The sequence below is a fragment of the Phalacrocorax aristotelis genome, chromosome 9 (assembly GCF_949628215.1).
Source record: "Phalacrocorax aristotelis chromosome 9, bGulAri2.1, whole genome shotgun sequence".
NCBI lineage: Eukaryota > Metazoa > Chordata > Aves > Suliformes > Phalacrocoracidae > Phalacrocorax > Phalacrocorax aristotelis.
The window spans coordinates 4233705-4256349 of NC_134284.1; the positions used below are offsets into that span (position 1 = coordinate 4233705).

Here is a 22645-nt window from a genome sequence, read left to right on the forward strand (position 1 = left end):
AGTCATAATAGAGCAGCTCCTAGAAGATCCAGCTGAGATGCGAAGCTCACTGTCGACAGGATCCATGTATTAGTGGGTCAATTTCAAATGGCCCTCACATGCTTTTATAAATACCACAGAGCACATGTCTGTTTTAGGTACATGGCTAGCTTTGGAAATCTGTCCCCTAAATTATTCAGTCCTCTGACAAGGTTATAACAGCCTGCACAGCCTTTCTGACAATAAGTATTAGCAGTGAAATCAGCAAGTGGATTCACCGAGTGAACAGCGTACAGTTACCAGGCTGTAACACTGAGGTGGAGCTGCATGCTTCCACAGAGGTGTAGAAACATCAAGTAATTAAACACTGAAGTAACAGAGGCAAGCTGGTGAAAAACTGTAAAAGCTATTCGTTGGAATCTGATGCTAAAATATTTTTGGAGTTATATGACAATATATTATAGAGGAAGATAAAAATACATAAAAATAGCATTAAAATATGTTAGGCGGAAAAGCATAAAAATAACATAAAAACATAAAAAAGTCTTTTCCTCCTAAATATAAATGCACTTTGCTGCTTCATTCTCTGACTATCCTGGAAAGGCACACTGGGGCACTGTGTAGGTAACATAAGTGAGGCAGTGGCTCGCCGGCAGATTTTCAAAGTGGTTTCAGTCTTTTAGTCTCTCCTTCAGACTGTCCATGTTCCTGTTTCAAAGCCTGTTGAAGCGAGTTGGAGTTGTACCACAGATTTCAGTTCTGGATGTTGAATCTGTCCTCAAATAGCACTTGCAATAAGTAATTCAAACAGCATTTGCAGGACAATACACAGAGATATGGCGGAGTTCCCTGAAAACTGGAAGGGAAGGACCCTTGTTGCCAAGTTGAAGGACTGTAGCAATTTCTGTTCATCTCTTCCTTTCTTCATGTGTCATGACATGGAGAGACTAGCAGATGACTGCAGACACCTGCAGTAAAGCCTGCAACACCACAGAGTTTTACAGTCCTCAGTACTGTTCACCAGCTTGTGAAATCACAAGGCGGTATCGTAAGCCATACTACAAAACACGTAGTATGATATAGGTATTTTATGTTGACCCCAGGGCACAGATTTTGTGACTGTACACTCCAGTAAATTTGGGTCATGTGAATTGTCTCCAGTATATTTGGCGACTTCACGACTTACCAATTTAAATGGACTGTGGTGTATTGGTAATGCAGGGTATGCCACCAAGGAAATGATACTTATTCCCACAGACTCTCCTCCAGCAATGCCCCTACCTATGTTTTCTTGATTCTTGGTCCCTAATAGAAAGAAACAGTCATTTAAGGGGGTGCAAGCTACCTGAAAGATTAATTGTACCAGTGGAAGCACAGTACTCTCTACTTGCGTTGACATGCACAGAAAAGGGCAGTAAGATTCTTGTCTCCATCCACTGTAAAACAAGCAAATAACATCAGTATCAAATAAATCAGAAGGTGCTCTGGCATACCTGTTTCACTTCTGCAATGAATCTCCAGGTTAAGGAAAAATGGTATGGCAATGAAGTGGTTGTTTTAAACAATTTGTTTACTTATAATCTTCAAATATATAAAATAGTTTTCTTTAAAGTAAAAAGAAAATGGATGCATTGAGGTTTATTACTTATATCTTTCTCCGGGGCCCAGCAGGGACTGGGCCTGCAATATATGTCCTGTAAAAGGTGATATAAAATTTTGGGAGATATTGGTCTGATGATACTCCTGCTTGTCCCAAAGTAAATGAGGAGAAACGCTGTAGATGTTGAGAGACTTTACATAGTGCAAAACCAGGGAAAATCAGACTTACTATTCCTGTGGTAGGCCTAGAGCTAGGTCCCTGAAAACAGCTGGATCCTGATACTTCGGCTCACTTCCACCTCTCGTTCTTTTGTTGGCGTCTGGCAGGTTGCTTCTTTCACTGGAAGCCAAAGTGGATTGACTTTGCTATTCCTCTCCGTGGTGCTCACTTAGTCAGACAGCTGATGGGATCTGTTTTCACACGAGCCACCTGTTACGAATAATTTCAAGTTTATTCCCTTAATAGGAAATGTATTTAAAAGAAAGCCATGAGAATAGGCCTGGATTAAAACTAAATGGAGCTGAGGTGAACCAAAATGCACAGAAGCTTACATATTTCCTCATCATAAGCAGATAAAAATAGTTGTTTTGCCTGCTGCCACAGTTTCTGAAGTCTACATCAACATTTTTCTCTTTTTTAAACCTAGGAGTTCTAATAACTCCTATTCAAACACGATAGTGAAGATACCCCATTTTACTGTGCTCTGGTTTAAGTTGTGCTTCCTCAACACAGATTGTGGATTTGCCCACAATTGTATTTGAAAAATAACTAAACACTTCAGGTGTCCCACTTTTCTGTGCACACTGTAGGAGTACAGTAAGTTCCTCCTTCATCTGTATGTTGTGCCCTTCCGCTTTCAGTGGCTGATTTTTTCTCTTCTTTCTAATTGCTGGGTTGGGTTTCTTCTTACTGTCTGCAAAGGTAATAGATTCTGTATTGGGATGTTCTTTTTAATCTTTCTCTTCCCCCATTTCTGAGGGATGCATTAACCTAGAGAGTCATGAGGACGTAGTAATTTGTCTGGCAGCTTGGTACAGTGTTTATCTTATGGATAAGGAAGTATTTCATATACCAAAACATTTGCAATTTCATCCCTGAGTTTAGTCCGGTTCATATCAGTACTTGCCAAAAGTAAATTACCAGCATTTGTTTTGTGGCTTGTGAGAGGCGAATTGGTGGGTCTTGGAATACACGTCATGCAGTCAGAATTAATTGGCATCCTCTTTGGTAGTCCCTTAAGAGAGACTGCTGATTGAATGGGCCCTGAAATTTAAAAAGTCTATTTTTTATTTATTATTTTTTAATTTAGAAATTAAATGTATGAAATCAAAAGTACAGAATGAGGACAACATACTTTTTGTAGATTTTCCAAAAGCAGAAAATCCACACTAAAGATTATAAGAAAAAAAAACCTCCTAGACAACAATAATCAGTTGAGCCCTCAAAAATAAAGAAAAAAGAGAGGAAGAAAAAAAAATTCATCCAATTCAAATGGTGAGGTAAAGTGCTCTTTTATGTTCCATTTCACGTCCTGAAGGAACAATAACATTCTTTTGAGAATCAAAACTGAAATCCAGGCATTTTTAGCTCCAGGAAAATATGTGCTTTCATTGAGCATTTATATGAGATTAGAATTCTTAAATATTGGGCTAATTATCCCACATTAAAAAAAAAAAAAACAACTTAGACTTCTGGAGAGTTACATGTGAATAACTTGCAGAACAAATTGTAAACCAGACTCTAGTAACTGTATCTAGTGCAGTCAGGCCCTCAGCCATCATCAGAATTTCAATCGGAGGAAGGTACGTCCTGTGCAGTGCAGAGGCATGGATATATTGGTACCTAGATATTTTTGTGTCCTTTATTGTCAAATTGTCTCAAAACCAACATAAAATGGATCATGACAACATAAGGCAAATGAGAGGTGAGATGGGGAAGAAATAATTTTTAATATCATTAACCAATAGGAAATTGAGTGTCAGGTAGACTAAGGGCTTGATTATTAGTAAAACTGTAGGAACAGCATAGTATATGTCTCTAAGGCATAGCAAAAGCAGAGTTTCCTACTTTGCCCTTGCTCATTAAGGTGATAAGTATTCATTACTGACCACTATCTGCTATAGGTTGCTATCGTTTCAATGCTGGTTGTTTCCATGGCTTGAAGGAGGTGTGGGTGGAAAAGGAGTCAATCCTAAATTCCACTCACTCCTACTTTTCTTTACTTGCTTCTGAAAGAGCAAGTCTTATACCTTCTCGCTTCTTTCCATAATCAGAATAATTATCTAATATTAATTGGCTTATACACATTAATGAAGAGAATATGTGACAGACACAGAAACTGGACACCATTCAGTCGAACCTGAACCCCTACTTCAATCCATAGTCTGTCCTTCCTTTGTATTGCCATCAAAGAGTAAAATAAGCATCCATCATTCTCTTTCCAGGTTCACCATGGTGAGTCTGAGTTTCTGCCCCCTAGGATTTTGCATTGTATGTTCGCCCTATCCAGTTTACAAGCTGTTATTTTAGTAGCTGGTGGGACCTCCATTGGTAGATTATCCTCTACTCTTGCTGAAGGATGACAATGATGATGCATTGGGTCTTCCCTCTTTGTAACTACATGATACTACAATGAGCACTTCACACTTCTCTTCCTGATAATCTATTGGTATAGATCTGTGGTTTCCTTTTAATGCCTGGTTCATTAGATGGTATAAATGTGTGTAGCATTTTTAGCTGTGGTTGAGGAAAGCAGGGAATGTCGAGGTTAAGGTTTATTATGACTGTCATGTTCAGGAACGGAGAGCTATATACTATTTCTGCTCTGAGTCTCTGCACGTAACTCCAACTGACACTGGAGTTACGCATGTGCCTGAAAGCTGTTCATTGCCCTGTGAGTGAGTACTCGCTGTTTCTATGGGTGATCAGGACAGAATAGATCTGGGTACCAATTGAAACTTTCTGTGAAGAAAGGTTAAAGAAATGATGGCATAGTATTTAGGAATGTAAAACCCAACATATAATAGCTCTGTCCCTAAAACCATACACACACCGACATTACTTTAAGAATATTCAACAGTGTCATTTATTATGTAGAGGGCACTATACAGTTGCCCTTCCCTGACACTAGCAATAGAAGAGCTGCATGAGGGAATAAACCCCTGAAAGCTTGGTTGCAATTTACTTCTTTACTTCCTGCACACAGTAACAATGATAGTTGAATTGAAAAGCATTTTAAAATTCATAAATATATAAGTAGCCATTATCTAGTGGAAAACATATGTCTGACTATAGGACCTGATCCACTACTCAGTTACGCCAATTTTAAACCAATATAACTCCACGGTAATCGATGACAGTGCTGGTGTACAACCGAAGTAGCATAAGACAAATAAGGTTTTTAGTACATATGAGGGTCGTTTTGCTTAAAAAGAAGGCCACCATTTTCACTGTGAGTTTATTTGGGATACCTTAATCCAAATGGCCAGAAAAAGAGGCACTCAGAATAACTGGATACATTTAAAACCTGTTTGTATTGTGACAGACGAAGAGCTGAGAATATTTAGCTACATATTCCTTTTACAGGTGGGGGGGAAAAAAACCCATGCCATATGTTTTTTCTTCCTTTTTGTGGGGTTGAAATTTGTTAGTAACCAAATTTAGCTGCTCAGTAAATTAATAAGACAGTGATTTCAGCCAGAGTTTGTTCTCATGATTAAGACAAAACTTTATAGATCGGTTAATGGAAAGTGAACAGGATGATCTTTTTATATTCATAAATGCAAACAGTTTAAGACCAGAAGGAGACCATTAGAGCCTTCAGTCTGAGCTATTTTCAATTTCACCCAAATCCTCCCTGCACTGAGCAGACTTGAGTTTGGCTGAAGATGTTTCTTTTTTTAAAAAAAAAAAAAAAGGCATCCCATCTCAATTTTTCTGAAAAATGTTGACTCCTAAAGTGTTAATCATTACACTGTGCATTAGTAAATCAAGTGTGGAAAGCAGAATCAGTAATTCACAATGCTGAGCTTATATAAAAACAACAGTCCTCCCCACTGCCCACCAGACTCCTGTGCAAACCTAGCACCATAGCCTAGGGGATGAACATACGAGTAACACAAGGCTCTGGTGTTATTTGCACCCTCCTGAGAGCTAAGCTTTTTGAGGAGGGTCCGCTGTGGAATTTCAAAGACAATAAGCAAACTTGTACCGTACAAACAAAGTTTCATTCCTTTACATTTTAGATACGAGAAATAAAACAGATGCAGTGCTGTTCAATCCTTTATCAAGGTGACACAATCCCAAAAAGCTTTGATGCTGTCTGTTGCAAACCTCATGAGGATTTGAGTAGGAAACAAAGTCTTATTAGTTTGTTTGACTCGCCTTTCTAACTACATGTGTTCAGAAAGGGTTTCTGTACAATTCTCTTCCCCTCTCTTTATTGTGTGGTTTGCTTTGTTTGCTTGAGTTTAAAACTGCCATTACATTAAAGTGTTGCAAGTATAAATAATTTAGAGGATAACTCTGTGGGGATACTAATAATATGTCCCTGCTTTTTCTAATAGCAACTCATTATGGTTCTGAGAACTAGTATTCCATAGGAACGTCTACACAACATCTTGCATCGTGGATATTGTGGATGTTGACAATAATTTTTACGTCGGTTTACTTAAGTGTATTGCCCTTCTTTAAAATGACCCTTTTGTTTATGACTTGCACCATTGCTTTATATTCTCTAAAAATACCCAAAGGCTTCTTGAGTGGGCAGATGGATGGACAGACAGATACATCCATCTGGTGTTATCTGTCTTAAGTGTTTGGATGTAATACCTTTCCCCAGTAAGAACCCACAATGATACAATTACCTAACAATGCTCAATTACTTCTAACAGAAATCTAATCAGTTAATAGATGTTAATAAAGACAAATGTACAAAGGCAATAAGTGGGTCAAACTCAAAGAGTCCTGCTCTGTTCACTCTCGTTTAAAGGAAAGAAAAAGCTTTTAATGGGGCTTCTCTTACATTTACCCCATCATTTTATAAATTGCTTCGCCGACCCTTCATAGCAAATAGTAATTTTAAGTAGGCCAACATCAAGCTCAGGTTGTATGCGCTCGGTGGTAATGATAGTGTAGCTGCCCTTTCAGGAGTCAGTAAGTCCAACAGTTGAGTCTTCTTTTTTCTGTTTTTATATTTTTTGTTTAGTCTCTGGTAAATGAATAGGTGCTGTCAGTCTGAATGACTTGCTTAGAGAAATCAAGCTCTTTATCATGCTAACTTCATCCTGGGGTCTTTTTGAAAGTCATAGGGCAGTCTGGCACTGTTTAAAGCAGTCATAAGTAAAAGCCTACTCGGTGCTTGGCACACAACAAACAGTGAGGATTGAACAACTGATGAGATCTAGTGGCCACCCTCTCACACAGATGCATGCCATTTCAGGACTTGGATTTTTAGACTATGTTATGGAGAAAGATACTGATTCTAGATAATCATAAACTGTTCAAGGTTACGTTTTGATTTGTTTTGTTTTTAAATAAACATTGCAGAGCTTTATCAGAACCGTATTCACATCTTCTGTTCCCAAGTGTAGCCATGTTGTGATGATTCTCAGGGCAAATTATTTAGATGTTAAGGGACATATAGTCCATTCAAACAACATGGAATTCAAGAGCTGGGAGGAAAGTATATTTATAATTTTAAAATACTGTGAAAATCTTCACAGTAATCATTATAAGAGAGTTAAAATTACTGATAAGATGGAACAAGCCACAGCTGCAGCTACTGCAGAGATTGCTTGGCTAACGAACTATTACAATAAACAGAGCATTGTTTAAAAGAAGTTCATGTTTTAAATACCGTCATTATATATAGATGGGTTTATAACCTGGAGAAATTGACAGCGAACCCAGAGCAACATTACTCTCTCAGACATTCATAAATACAAGCCTTACTCCTCACACATTTATTCCCACTGCCCAAAATCCACATGCATTTCCTAGTGTTGCTCTTCCTCTCACATCTCCAGTGTCTGCCTCTCTTCCTATTTCCATTTCAGCAATATGTCTCTTTTGCTTCTGCCTTCATCTCTTCTCACCTTGACTATTGTAGTCCCCTTTTCTCAGGACTCTAAGTCCCAGTTCTTCACCACCCCACCACCCCCCAGCGACGTGTCAAATGCTGATGCTTCCTTCTCACACACACATCCAAATTACCTCCTACTTCAGGCACTTCAGCAGCCTTCCACCATCCTTTTCTGGATCAATTTCAAAATTGTCTTTTTTAAAACAATGTCAAAACCTACTTCAACATAGATGTCTCTTTTTTTTTTTCCCGTATTCTCCTCTCTACTCTCTGTCTAATGCTGCCCTCCCCTCAGTTCTGCAATCTCAGTTGAAAAATCCTTCCTCTCTACCATAGCTCCTATCTAGAGAGCCTTTCTGTATCTGAAGAGCCTTTCTGTATCATTGGCTAGCCATATATTTTCTCCTTCGCCTGTACATACCTCCTAATTTCTCTCCATGGAAACTGGTTTGGGGCTGAGTTCATGAGGAAGATTAATACTGTACGGCATGCTTAAGTAGTTATTACAGAACTGTGCTATATTGGAAAACCAGGGCATGATCTAGGTAGCACTTGGGATAAATCTGGCAGAAGGACACAATGGGGTATTTTGGTCCAGGTGCAAAACATGCTCACAAAAATTTTCACTTACCAATTTTTTACCTGTATTTAGTACACCTGAAAATAAAGTGTAAGCACCCATCTTAGCTGCACTTCTTTGCATCAGATTTGTCCTAGCAATGTGGTACTTGGAACTGTGAGATTTTTTGTTTCAAATTAGGTTGTGGAATTTGACATTATGATGTTTTCTTATTTGTTGTTCTGTAGACCTTAGTTTCTTGGACCAAAGGAATACCGGTCCTCTAGGTACGTGACTTTTTTTGACTGTGAACACATGTATCAGGCATCAAAGGCAGCTAATCGGACCACTCATCTCAGCAGAACGCAGTGGTGTTTTAGAGACATCCATAAAATACAGCTGGAATTTTCAACTCAGGCTTCTGTCAAAACCCATTTAGAGGTCTAAGTTTTTCTTTGGTCATTGACCACTATATTTGTTTGTATTTATTTCACTGACTCACAGAGCTAATGCATTTCCTGAAATGTCTCCGAGAACTCAGGTGAGACACCACAGGCTATGCTGTCTTAGGCTAGAATTTACTAGGATTAAAGCAGATGTGGCATTACTAGGGTCCGCTAAGCCTCAAGTGATTTATAAAGATATAAAGTATATCTTTTATGATTACGATGATGCTAAAAATTTTGTGGATGATAATATAGTCACATTGGAAAGAGTGAATATAACAACTGGGAAGAATCAAGAAAAGGAAATGGAAACTAACTCTCCTTTACTAGTTTACCTGAATGGGTGTCTGTATTTGTTGGTTTTATTATTCTGGTTTTCATGGATGCAAGTTTACTTGTTTACATATATAAAGGCATATTTGATTTCTAAAATAGTTAAATATTACAGGATTTCCACTATCAAATTAAAAATGCGTATTGTTCCTAGGAGTGTACAAATCACTTATAATTTTAGTAACTTTCCCTCTTCTAACTACTGATTGATCTTCCTATGTTTTCTTCAGTTTGTAGACTGAATTATAATGAAAACATTGTTTTTATTCTACTTACACTTTATTTCGTAACAAATTTATTTTTAAGTACTTGTGCACGCAAGCACGATGCTGAACTACTTCACTTGAAGATGCTGCCTGTGAATTTGGGGCATTTTTTTGTCTTTTCACAGGCTTTTTTTGTTTTACGTAATGTTTCTATTGACCTTAAATTTTGTGTTTCTTTCAAAGGTTGGTTAAGGATGTTCTAAAACTTGGCTTGAACTTCTTATGAAAGTATTACTATAATATTGGCTTATAAATAAAGAAGTGTAGCATATTTTACAAAATATTTCCTCATTAATATATACGTATCTGTTGGATATGTATATCATTTGAGTTGCATGACAGCGTCAAGCACAAACCCTCTAATTTTTAGTTTAAGCTAACCTTTATCTTCAGCCATCACTGCATTTTTCAGCATCATTACCTAGCTGCCACTCAGTCCCAAAATGCCTGAAATATACTTGTTTCCATTGGTAGGCACGCACAAAACTGCTTAAAATGGGATATAATTGAGAAACTTGGAACTGTAACCCTAGCAGTACTGAAAAGTGAGTTGTTGCCCTGCCCTTGGTTATTTTATATAGAAAGGACCTCCAGGACAGAGGGGTAGGAACACAAACACATGTATGGTGATAAATAGAGAGTAACATTTTCCACAGCGACACACAACTTTCAACACAAAATCAGCCTTGCCTCAGTGTGTCTCCCCAGGGGCCAAATCCAGCCAAAGTTCTTGTCATCCATCAGCCATACCAAGCTTTACACAAAAGAGGCAAATGGGGTAGAGGGAGTGCTATACTCAATGGCTCATTGGCTAGAAAATTCACTTGTTAAATAGGATATATGTTTGCAGGCCTTCTCTTCATCTTGATTTAAATCAATGTCTTAACTGTTCCAAGTGAGTTGAGTTTCCCAATCAATGGGCTATTGAACATAATGCTCCATCTTTACCCTTCTTCGCTATCATGCCTTTCTTGTTCTCCTGTCTGCCAGTTCTGTTGTGTACGCAACGACTAGTCAGTAGAACAAAATTAAATAAGAACAAGGGCTTGACTGTACAGCCTCTTGGTTAGGGCTCCAACTTCAGATGTGTGTGAGTTAAGTGCTGATTAATTATGACTGCATAATTACTTACTTCAGGTGGAACATCTTCAGAATGAGAACTGAAAGGGCTTTGTTCACTGTACTGAATACCGGGGTGATTCAGATATTCTTTGAGGATGTGACAGACCTACGCTCAAGTCTTTGTTCCAAATCAAGCAGGATAGGGAGGCAAAACTTGATCTCCTCCTTTCCAGATAAACAGTCAAATAATTATGGTGTCAGCTATAAAGGAGAGAGATCTTTATCTGTGTTGTTATAAGAAAGAACAGACCTGTCCTAAGATGTCTGCCTCACTAAAAGGATCCCTAGGAATCCTAACTGGACATAAGCGTCTTCCTCTAACTCAAAGATAGAGCATGGTTACAGCAGCAAGTAATTCACTGTTAGGATACGCATATACCCAGCAGGAAAAATTATTATGGGATGGGATGATAAGAAATACAAATCTACATGCCTAAAGAATTCGGGCACTTTCAGTGTTAAGTGAGGGCTTTTTTTTTTTTTACAAAAAGAATGTAGTTAGGTATCTAAGTCCACCCTTCTGGTGATTCCTGGAACATCTAACCACAGACAGGAACTTCCTTGGGAGCGGATCACCTACAATTTAGGCACTAGTATCAACATCCCTTTGCTAATATTGTGTCCTAACTTGGAATTTCACTGAACATTAGGATTAGTTTTACAGGGCCTATGATGAGTTTGATAATAGGAGTTGGTAATTTTTAAAATTTTCCTTATAAATCTGAGTGCTTTACTAGACCAGGCTGAAGGGATCAGCATTGTTGGATATGGCCCTGAAATTGCCAGTTTTGTGGGCTCAAATGCAAGTTTATACATATATTCTTAGACGCCTTCACCCCCACGCAGTGCAGGAACAATTAGGGAAATTCTCCTGAAAATTAAGCCTCAACACCCTACCAGTCAGAACAGTCAGAGTTAATTCAGAGTTAATATTGAAATCCATCAGCAACCAGTTATTAAAATTATGTAAGATCACACACAGAGTTTCCAAACTGCTCTCATAAAGAAAGATAAATATTAGATAGGTTATATAGATTGGGTTTCATTTCATAACAGATATCTCAATTGTATGCAAAATATGGGATAGTGGAATACATCACAGAACTGGCCAGTCTTCATTGAAGAAATATGTGCTCAGTTTTAAGTTTCTTTTTGTGCTATGATTTAATTATCACAGGGGATCTTTAAGTGGCAGTGACTACATTAAGAGAGACTTCTCCAGCTATCCATCCTATAGCAGAAGAAAGGAAAACACATTAATAGCCCCCTCTTTAGCTGGGGAGGCCAACAACAACTGAAACGTGGTGCACTTGAGCACAGGCTCCTCCAAAGCTGTGCTCTGCCCATAAGCCAGCTGAGTACTGAAATCAGGGAAACCAGCCTTTCAAGCACGTCGGAAAGCGCAAACCTTCCTGGTTTCAGCCCTTAGCTTGTTCAGAAGAATGAAAACAGCAGAGAGAAAAGAAATGGTGTAACGTGCACATATGTGTCCTCAATCATCACATATCTGGCCATCTAGGACCCCTGCAGAGCACCAGCAAGCTTTATCACTGACTTGCCAGCTGTACTTTGCAATTATCTTGGGTGAGCCAGCAAGGTAGGCTGGGGAGCAAGAGCTGAGCCCTGGGGGAGATGAAGCACTGGTCAGAAAGTATGGGAGCCTGGGATATGGAGTGATAGGCTGAGGAAATGGCTCCACGGAGCTTTTTTAATTTTTCTGTTCCATGATTCCAAACCAGATTGGCTTAGAGTAACTAAGACACAAAGATACAAAAAACACATTCATATACTAACAAACTCTCAAAAATGTTTTTAAAGCATTTTCCCCTGATTCTTGGGGGATACAAAGAACGTAAAATGGAATGAAACGGAGTAAAGCCTTCACCAGTATGACACTGGGAAGATCTGTGTAATCACCTCTTCATTTTAGCACACTTAGTTAAATACTATAGCCGTCCTACACTTGTGCTGTTAATACCTTCAGTCACTCTGGAGCACGTATTCCATAATGTGGCAGGCTGCAGTCTCCTGGTGTCTGTGGTGTTGACACATCTTTAGCTACTAAGCCATTAGACCCGCTGGTTTGATACAGTCTTGCCACCAGTATTGGAATAATTAAAGGAAAAAAAATGAACATGAATCTGCATCAACAGAGAAAAAGCAGATTTACATAAGCAGAATCTCCAGTAACCAGACAGTGCAAAGAGCAAAACACAAGGGATACCAGCATGTAGGTATGACTTACTGAGAGGTGATTAGGTGTGTCGGGATAAGAGCTATATATAACATGGGAGCGGGGGGGGGGGGGAATGTATTTATACGTAGTGTATTATTTATGCCCATTACTTCTAATTGCCTAACTAGTTCTCTTTCCTCTCACGTATACTTTAGTGCTCACCAACCAGAGAAAGATGTCTACAGCTAAATATCTGCCAATTATTACGGACTTTTGCTTAATATTCTATTGTTCACAGCTCAGTTTTTAATATATCATTTTATACTATCCTGTACATCATCATTTGCCTGCCTCCCTTAGGGCCCTGGCTGTAATAGTTCTTATTTATTTCCACAAGCTAACATATATGCAAAAGAGCGTGTAGTCACGATGTCACCCCCACCACCCTCACCTCTTCCCATCTTTGTTTTTATAATCTTTTTTGACTGTTTTTAAAGTTACAGTATAAAGAAGTGTGAACACAGCACGTGCGTAGACACATACCAGGGTCAAATACACAGCTTGCTATGTGGCTTCCTTCCCCATCCGTAAACACACAAGGCACTCCTCTCCAGCTCAGCAGCATTATATTGCAGCCTTTTCTTCTGGCCCGTAGATATGTTTTTTAGCTAATAAACTCGAAAACAGATCAGAAAGGAAATAAAGGAAAACTCCCTCGCTTTTCCAACGGGCGAGGCAGGAGTTTAACAGCCCGTGTAGTGACTGACCACCTCACAGCATCTGCTGAGCACCTTCTGAGTCCAAGAGAACTGAATGGAGCATTGACTCAGGCTGGCAGTGCCGCAGTCTGGTTAGTTGCATCCCATGCTATTTCTTACTGAGTAGTTCTTTTGCAAAATGTTGGGTTTTTTTTGAGGAGAATCTGTAACAGTATAAGCTGGAGGTGGCTGCGACTGCATCTCTGTGTCTGAAACAGAACAGGCATCTTTAGGATCAGTAGTTCTCAAACTTTCAGCAGTGTGTTTCTATAAATATATTTTGGCTGTGGTTTTTTTAAAGTGGGTTCTTTGGATCCAATTTCCTGAGGTGAGCTAGCTGACAGGTAGAAAAATACATGTTTTTTTCCTTCAGATTTTAATAACAATGAAAAAGTGTACAAGCTTCATGGTCAAGACAGGACAGTGGGTACAAAAAAAATTGTTATCTTAAGGCAAAATTTACTGTCAGGGAAAATGGAACATTCCTTCTGAACTCACGAACTGGTAGTGCATGTGCAGGTTGGTTGTAGATGGTTGCTACAATAAGGCTTCTTTCATACAGGTGTGTTTATGCCCCAGGCTTGCTGGCCACAGTCCATTCCATTTACAGAAGCTGAATTAAACAATAACTACCGCATTGCAAAAAGAAGAAGGGAAAAAAAAAAAAAAAAAGGTGAGCGTCAAAGGAGATGCCTGAGAGCTTTGTTAGGGCCAAGAAAAGCCCTGTTGCAGTTGTCAGAGCTTGTTGATGTTGCAGAGAACGGCACTTTTTTTTTTTTCTGCTGGATTTTGTGGTTCTGCCTTAGGAAAGAAAGTAAAATAGAACGGAAGAACAAAGTCCTACTCTATAAATCAGCAGCTGCTCCTTGCCAGATCAAAGGAGTGACATTTTTGCTCCTGGACTACTTGTCCACTTTAGGTGCTTGACAGACAGCTAACAGCTGGCCTGTTACATGGTATAGGAGAGTTGGGCTACATCTTCTTCAGAGCAGATGACAAGCTAATCAGAGATATCCATAGCACAGGACATGTGAGCGCACCTTGATCTCTTCAAACATACCCAGTACAGGATTGCTAAACACCTTTATGCATTTTTGGCAAGTTGCTACTTAGGTAGTTTCCACTGAAAAGTAAGAAGGAGAATTAGTGCCTTCATCTGATTTGGTCAGAGAAGTTAAACAACTGTTAAATGTGCTGATAACTCTCCTTTTTGGGTCAATTTAGAATTGGTTAAAAAAATCTAATGTGAAAGGGTTAAAAAATTGTGTCAAATACTTTGATGCAATATTATTCGAAAACTACACCTTTTTTAAAAAAAAAAAAAAGTTACCTAAAATGAGATCCCTCACCTCCGATGTAAGAAACTAGACAAGCTGATTGTGTTTTCAAGGCTGCTGGACCCTCATTGGTTTTGAAAACCTTTTCCTTTTTAAGTTTAAGTTTAAAGTTTAAAGAGTTTAAGACGATAAATTAATGCATCTTTAAATGCATGAGTTCCTTAAGATTTTATAGGAGATCCGTTACCTACCTTTAATGTGGATGTCTAAGTGCTAGCAAATCAAAGCGCGTGCCAAATTAGCTGAAATTGTATTTAGCATCTCCACAAGACGTATGTATACAGACCTGGAATTTTAATGTCAGTAGTAAAAATTTCAAAGTGATTTAGTTTCTAGTTGATTCCCATCTGCAATAAATCAAGTACAGGATGAGGTTATATACTACAGCTTATGTCTATTGACTTTGCATTTTATCTGTAAGATATGAATAGCTAAGGAAGTACGTCTGTTTGTCTCCTCCCTTCTTTTCAAGTATCTTTAAAAGATCATTTTTTACGGCGCATGATAAATAACCGTATATGAATGATCTGATGGCAGTCGAGAAAGAGCAGCAGCCGCCGCCGCGCGTTATGCGGCTACAGGTGCGATCGCATGCACCGTAAGGCGCTCGTTACCCGCCGGAATCCCGGCGGGAATACGGGACGAGACCGCCCCGCTTGAGCTGAGGTGTCCCGGGAGCCTGGGAGGGGAAAGCTGCGCCCACCCCGTGCCACGTGCGGCTGCGGAGCGGGAACTCCCCGCCGCCTTCGCGCCGGCAGCCGTACCGCCCGCCGCGTGCTTGCTGCCCCGGACGCCCCGATCCCCGCGTCCGCGCCAGGCCAAACCGGGGCAGGGCCGCGGGCCTGCCTGGCTCCCCGGGCGGGCGCAGGGCGGGCGGGCGCGCCCCCGGGGCAGCGGCACCCCCGGCCCCGGCCCGGCAGCGGTGCTCTGGCCCCACCTCATGGCGCCCAGCTGCACAGCGGGAGGCCTCACCTGGGGCCGCCGGGGGCTGAAACTCGGGGCGAGCCCAGTTTTGCAGCAGGGAGTGGCAGCTCTTCTGATGCCGGCCTTAGCACCGCCACCGCCACCGCCACCACCACCACCACCACCACCGGGGTCTGTGCCGACCCCAAGCGCAGGCCAGCGCTGGCCCCGGCACTGGGCTCTCACGGCCCTGGGCCAGTGGCGAGGCCGGCGGAAGTAGCGGGGCGCAGGCCGGCGGAGGAGCCAGGTGGCCACGGGTCCTCCACGTTTGTGGAGAGCATCAGGGAGCCCCGACTGCGACTGGGGCCTCCCGGACGTCTGCCTTCGTCGCAGGGAAAGGGTCCTGCGCACAAGCCCCTGCCCCAGGAGCAAGGGCAGGGCAGCTCCCCGGGGTCTGTGCTGCAGCGCAGGTGCTCCCTGTGACAGGCACCACGTCCTTCCTTGGCAGAGCCAAATCGTTCCCCTGCGCTCCCAAGAGGAAACCTGGTAACTGGGAGTTACGTGTTTAACGAGACGGATTTTCTCTGAGGTGAATAGATGCCTGTCTTGCCAATTCTCATGATTTTATCACAAGGCTCAAGTTATTTCATGTTAACTCGAGGTCCCAGCTCCAGGAGACAATGGTTACGTGCAAATCTTTTCAAGTAAGTTTCTAGACTTTGTGCCTGAGAAAAGCAGTTTTAAAACATGGCGCAATGACTGAAAAACTCGCAAAGTAAACACCAAGAAGAGCGCTGTTTAAACTTATGACTTTTTAGGACAGCCTTACGGTTACGGGACGGGCAGATTCTTGATTTTCAACAGTTGGCAGCCCCAAGTGGCATAACATATTTTTAGGAGCTCCAACATAAACATACAAGATGCGGCAGAGGTCTTCGGGACAGTTAGTGCCCGCCTCGGGCTGCCTCAGGCACCCACTTTAGTTGCTTTCTGTCATCTTCTAGAGCCTTCTCTCCACCAAAAGTGGATGCTGACTTAGGTCCTCTGAATCACACCTTTGACAGATATGAGATGTCTAAATTAGCTTAAGAAAATCAGTTTAAACAGCCCATAACCCCCCTTCTTTAACAAAGCTGTCCAAAACTGTGTGAAGTTTTGTCAGGGAATGAACCTGCCTGTCCCTCCCTTTTCCTCTCAAAACCAATCGTGTAAGTGACTCCAGTATTCATGACTTAGGGAAGCCTTGTTTAGATGGCTCATTTCCAGGTGACTAACTCATCTTTTTTTAATTTCCTATAAGGAATGTTGCAAATAAGAGTTGGTAACCAGGTGTGGCATAGATTCAGTGAAGCATAAACAAGGACTTTTTCATCTATTTTTGTACACACATGTACAGAAGGATGCCTAAACCTAATTCTGTCAGTTTAAAATACATATTGGAGGGAGAAGTTAAATAAACTAAGATAACTGGATGTTACTTGCTCAGATAAAAGTTTGGGTGATAGACAAAGGCTGCTGTAAAGGTGGAGGGGGTGTATATTGATAAAAGTGTTTGTGCAAATTAGCCTTTTCTAATGCATTCTTTCACACTGCTCTGATCTGCTCGAGACTTTTGAAATTATTCTTTCAGCCTGGGAAAGAAATAGTTTTCTAGGTTACTTATGAAAACATTTTTTTGTGACTTAGGTATAATATTCCATCCTTTATTTTCCCTTCCAAATTAGGGCATTCTTGGGCAACAAGGGATCAGTGTAGTATATACTCTTGAGCTAAACACTGACAAGTTCATAGTCCAAATGCCAAAATATCATTTAGACAAAGATTTATTTTCCCATCCGAGGTGAAAACAGTTGAATTATTTTTCCGAATGCATTCTTAGTCTCTTACTCAGCAAAACATTGAAGCAGGTGCTTAAACCCCATTTATTCATCAAGCTCAGCTCCCATTTACCTTGGTTTAATAAGGGCCGAGCGTCTCATCTAGATTTGGCAGGTTTTTGAAAAGTCTTGCTGGACTGTTCCTCTGCGTACCTAAAAATTGTGCAAATTAGTCTTTATATTCAGGTGACAGAAAATAAACAATTTTAACCCTACATTATTGTTGTTATTGTTGCTACTTTTATTTGTATTATTTCTATGACTAAGCTTGTGGCAAGGTTCATTTAATATCTCGGTTCTTTTCAAGTGAAAGAGCAGAAGTGTCTTCTTGGGCTAAAATCTAAACTGAGGCAAAACTTTCCTTGTCATTAATCCTTTGAGAGAGCTGACTGTGAATTTGTCTCACAAATTTGTTTCTCTGTTTTTCACTTAAAGAATTGAGAACCCATTTATGCAGTGGCTGGTTTGTTAAATAAATGCAATATTTTAACAGCTCATTTTCTGGGATGGAAATTCTAAGTGGAAATCCAGATTGAGACTGGAAAGTTTTCAGTTGTACATGGCGGCTCCATGTCATTCCTCGGTCTCTTGGAAAGGGGAATCTACTCTTCTGCGAGGGACTGGTTCAGTCTTGCACCAGTTCATCTCACAGAAGATATTAGACATATAGACAAGTGACTGGAGTTAAATACCACTCTCTGCTTGAGTTCAGATTAGACCCCATGTTGGGGGATGAATTGTAGTTCCCTAAGCTTTCATGCAATTCATCCTCCTGAAACAAGACCTGTTGTGACCCTATGTACTTAAAGTGAATTTTCCATGATAGCCATAGAGTGAAGCTGGAGAAGTTTTTGTTCTGATTACCAATCAGTACAGCCACTAACAGGTCATTCCAAGAACTAATCTTACTCCGATTCAGTTATGGAGTGGTCACAGTGTTTTGAAATACAGGTACAGTAAGTATAAGACAGTGGAAAAGACAACAAAATTATTTTTGAATGTGCCAGACTTGGGCAAGCAGACTAAGAGATCTCTGTTTGCTGTTTATTCTCTTTTGCACTTTGCAGAAATATCTCTCTGAGGTTTTATCTGAACCTTATTTGTTACAAAATTAAAATGCATCATGTAAATGTGAGTTTAACATCATATGACTTGAGATAAAATATGCTAAATATATAAAGACAATTAATTACAGGACTTCCTATAAAATACAGAATAGATGTTTATTTTGGACAGAGAAAACCAAGGCTCTATTTTAAGAGATGCAATTAAGTGCATATGTTTAGATTATATTGTCATGCTAATTAGCAGTGGTAGGAACCAATTAGGACTAGGGCTACCAAATCACCAGACTACATTGCATATTCACTAGTATACCGTTACTGCTCTACTGGGTTTTGCTGGAAGCAGATAAAAATGTGCTATTTTGAAAGTCCACATTGTTGTGCATGTTGAGCCAAATCTTGTTCGGTTGTGCTTCCATAACTTTTCCCACAAAAGTTACCGGAACTAGTTGTGTGAGAAAGAGAGGCTCTTGCTATAGGAAATGTATGTGGCCGCTTTAGGTAGCAATTAAAGGAAACTATGAGATGCAAAAAAACCTTTTGATTCAAGTGGCTATTGTTTGAATAAGCAAGGTCGGTAATCTGTCATTTGCAAAATGCTGGAAGTGAGATTTTCATTAAACGTGCTATGTCAATGACATGTATTTCTCAACATTGCACACCTCATTTATCATTCTGGAATGAGGACCAAGTACCACGTGAATGTAGAGTTTGTGAAGGTATCGCCTCACAGCCCTAGAGGCTGATGACCCCTCTTTATCTACGCAGCAGGTAAGGCACAAACAGTGGCAATGTGAGCTCTCTTTGCAGTCCCCTGCCAGTGTGCCTGACTGCTAAGCTGGGGGAACAAAGGAAAGATAGCATATGGATAGCAGATTGTAGGAGCGCTGAAAGAGGACTGAGGAAATCTATGTTGGGTGTGTGGCTCTGCCAAAGATCTCTTGTATGACTTTGGCCTTGTCACTTAATCTCCTTCTGTCTCCGTTCCCCTTTGCAAACAGGGAGAAGGCGTCTCTCCCCCAGGCTTTGCCTGGAAATCTGTTCAGACCCTGAGTTCTTTTGGATGGTGCGCTTGTGCAGCATGGGGTGGAGTAAGACCGAGCTTTGTTGGATCCTCTGACTGCTGCTATCATCCAAATAATAGGAATTACTATTAACGGAGTAACAAAGAAATCCATGTCTTGTTGATAGATTTTACTCATCTTTTCAGGCCATTCAATCTTTGGCCTCTGGGTGAAGGGTATGAGCAAGGCACGCAATTAGTGTCAGCTGTGAATTCTTCTTTTGTAGGGTTCCAAATAATGCTGGAAGTAGTGGTGGTCTCCTTTTTTCACCTGTCTCTTAATGCCTTTTGAAGACATTTCTGCCAAAGTAATATCACAGTGTTTCTGCAATGTATGGACTGAAGTGCTGGGCAAAAGGCTGTGTTTTGCTTTACTTTGACCCTGGAGATGGGTCCCTGAGGGATTCAAAAAAAGTCCTCAAAAAATGTCATGGCTGGGGCAGGGACTACGGTCCCTGTGTCTCTATTATGCACTGTGCATATTTATGGGGCAGTATAAAGAATAAATAATAATCCACCAACACTGCGTTCTGTGCCCTTGTCTACCAATTGTGCTGATGCATTACATGATGTAGCTACTGCTAATGAAACTAGGATCTGATTTTTAGCTTCACCTGAAATGTATGTCTGTTTTACACCTGCAATTTTGCAAATATAAATAACTTCATATATAATTTTTCAGACGTACCCGTTGGTAGGTATAACTGATGCCGTTTATGAACAGGATTTTTCAGAGGAGACGTAGAAATGGAATTTCAAAATTATCTGGATGCTTAAAGCCTCTGTGCTCCTATATCTTTCTAAGTATATGACAGTGTATCTTCTCTTCAGACAAAGTGTTGCTGGTCTAGAGGACATCCTTTGCACCTGCAGCTTGGCACATGTGCAAAAGAAAAATGGATAAATAGTAAGATCAGAAATCGAACCTAAGCACTATTTTTTGCAAGACTTACCGGACACATGTGATCACTTATATTGCTAATTTTTTTTTTTTTTTCTGTAGGGAAACAAAGACTGGGGGACTCATGATTAGGGCTTTAACTCTCATTTCCAGAACAACCAGTGAATTGCCTCTGTGTAGAGTTCACAGTGAAAGGCTGGCATTGCTCACATCAGCAGAATAAAATATGGCCAGGCTCTTTTGGGAGTGAATGGCTGGGCAAGGTTGGGTTTTCAACACCCGTCCTGAAAGGCTTACTCTGTGGTGGCTGTCCAATATGTAAGACTGGAGTGGAGTATCCCAGTCTGCTCCTTACGGAGGTAAAGCGGTTGTCACCTGAAACCCTTCAGGACTTAGAATTTTCTTAATGCTCTGCCTTGTTGTGCGAGCCCATTGAAAGAACACTTCAGAGGACACCCATTTCTTACTAATGTAAACTTTCTGAGGAGTATCCAAAGATATGACCTCTGGGTGAACCTTTAACCTTCCCCTTAATTATTTGTTTGAAGACAGTGTCGAGTTCTCCCGCTGAGAGCCAAGGCCCATAATGCTTCGCAGCCCTGTGAGCCGGGGTGTGTGTGCCGGGAAGTGGAGAGGGACATAAATAAGGGGACCACCAGATGTAAATAATAAAAGTGGTTGGGGTTTAAATAAAAAACGAAAAAGCAATTTGGTTTCCCTGAAGAGTGGCCTGATTGAAGAAAAGGGGTTAGTAAGACAGAAAGTGTGGGCTTGTGGGGGGATGTTTCTGTTGTCTGTGATTTTTTACAGGCCTAAATAAACGTTCATTCCATTCTTTAAAAGCTTGCCATCTGTATACACCATTAGAAGCTCATAGGAGAAGAGAAAACAGTCTTATCAGGCTTTCCTGTTAATCTCTATTGGCCTTAACTTTAGCTGATAAAAGGCGTGCTGGACAGAGGAGGTTCAGGTCAGGCTCCATTTGGTCAGCGCGGTAACATTACTGGAAAGGAGCTCAGCAAATTAAGTCCTACCGGGGACCTTTGTCTTTGAGGATGGAAACACGCCTCGAAATCACAGCGCTGGGGTAGGAGATGCCTTCGCTGTGCCGCAGTCAGAAGGGAATAAACAAGTACATCGACCATGTCTGAGTTTTTATTTTAATACCTGAAGTCATGACTAATTCTGAGGCAGGATGACATTTCTGACAGCCGAATTATACTTTTCCTAGAGAATAAAGAATGTCTTTTGGATGTAAACAGAGAGATGCAAAAGAGCCCTTTAGTGTTACTTGTAGCATTTATGCATCTGTCTAATGAATTTTCCACGACTGTGATTACAGAAGATGCAATCGAAGGTGTGCCACCGTCTTTTATTATCTGCAGAGGAATGTAACCGGGGGGCGGGAGGGAGGGAGGGAAGTGCAACAAAAGGCCTTGCGGAGTTGATGCTATATAAAGGCCAGCAATTTACTAAATGAGCAGATGAACTTAGTTTTCAGTTAACTGACTGAAAGACTTTGCTAGGCGTTGGATCGGGCCCAATGGCAATTATTGGAGGCTGTTTTGGATGATGGGCATGTTAGTATTTCTGAAGAGGATTAAACACTAGTATTCAACTTCATTAGCACTCCTTAAGGGTCACCAGCCGAAAGCCTGAGCTGTGAAATAGCACACAAAACCTGCGCGAAGGCTCCAGAGTGTTCTCAAACACAAAGAGGGGGGACAAAAACAAGCGTGGCTCCTGAGTGATAGAAAATTGCTCTGTTTGAAAGAAACTCTGTGAATAGGCAAGTTTTAAAATTATTTTAGGGAAATTAATTTGGCTTAGCTTGTGCCAACGTGGATTGCTGCGCATTAAGCTAATAAGAAATATGCAAGCACTTATTTTTGGATTACCAGCGAAATTAAATCCAGGCTCCGCAGCCAACTAACTGACTTTACCAGCACTCAAAAGCCTCGGCAACCACCCCGGTTTGAGATAAAAAAAAAAAAGAAGAAAAAAAAAAGAGGTTATTTTGGGCCTAATATTAACCACATGTACCTGCGACTGGGGGTTTCTAACGAGTTGAAAGGTGCCTGAGTTTAGGGCGGGCGGTCGCCTTGCGCGGGGTGTCCCCACTCGCTGGGCCGCAGAGGTCGCCCCCAGCTGGCACTGACCTCCAAACGACCCCCGTCTT

At 40.8% G+C, this 22645-nt stretch overlaps 1 protein-coding gene across 3 annotated transcripts in view; it reads left to right on the forward strand.

Moving 5' to 3' along the window:
* The window catches only part of MEIS2 (Meis homeobox 2), a 174903-nt gene that overhangs the window by 145035 nt on the left and 7223 nt on the right, over nt 1-22645 (forward strand). The gene's annotated exons all lie outside the window — the stretch shown is intronic.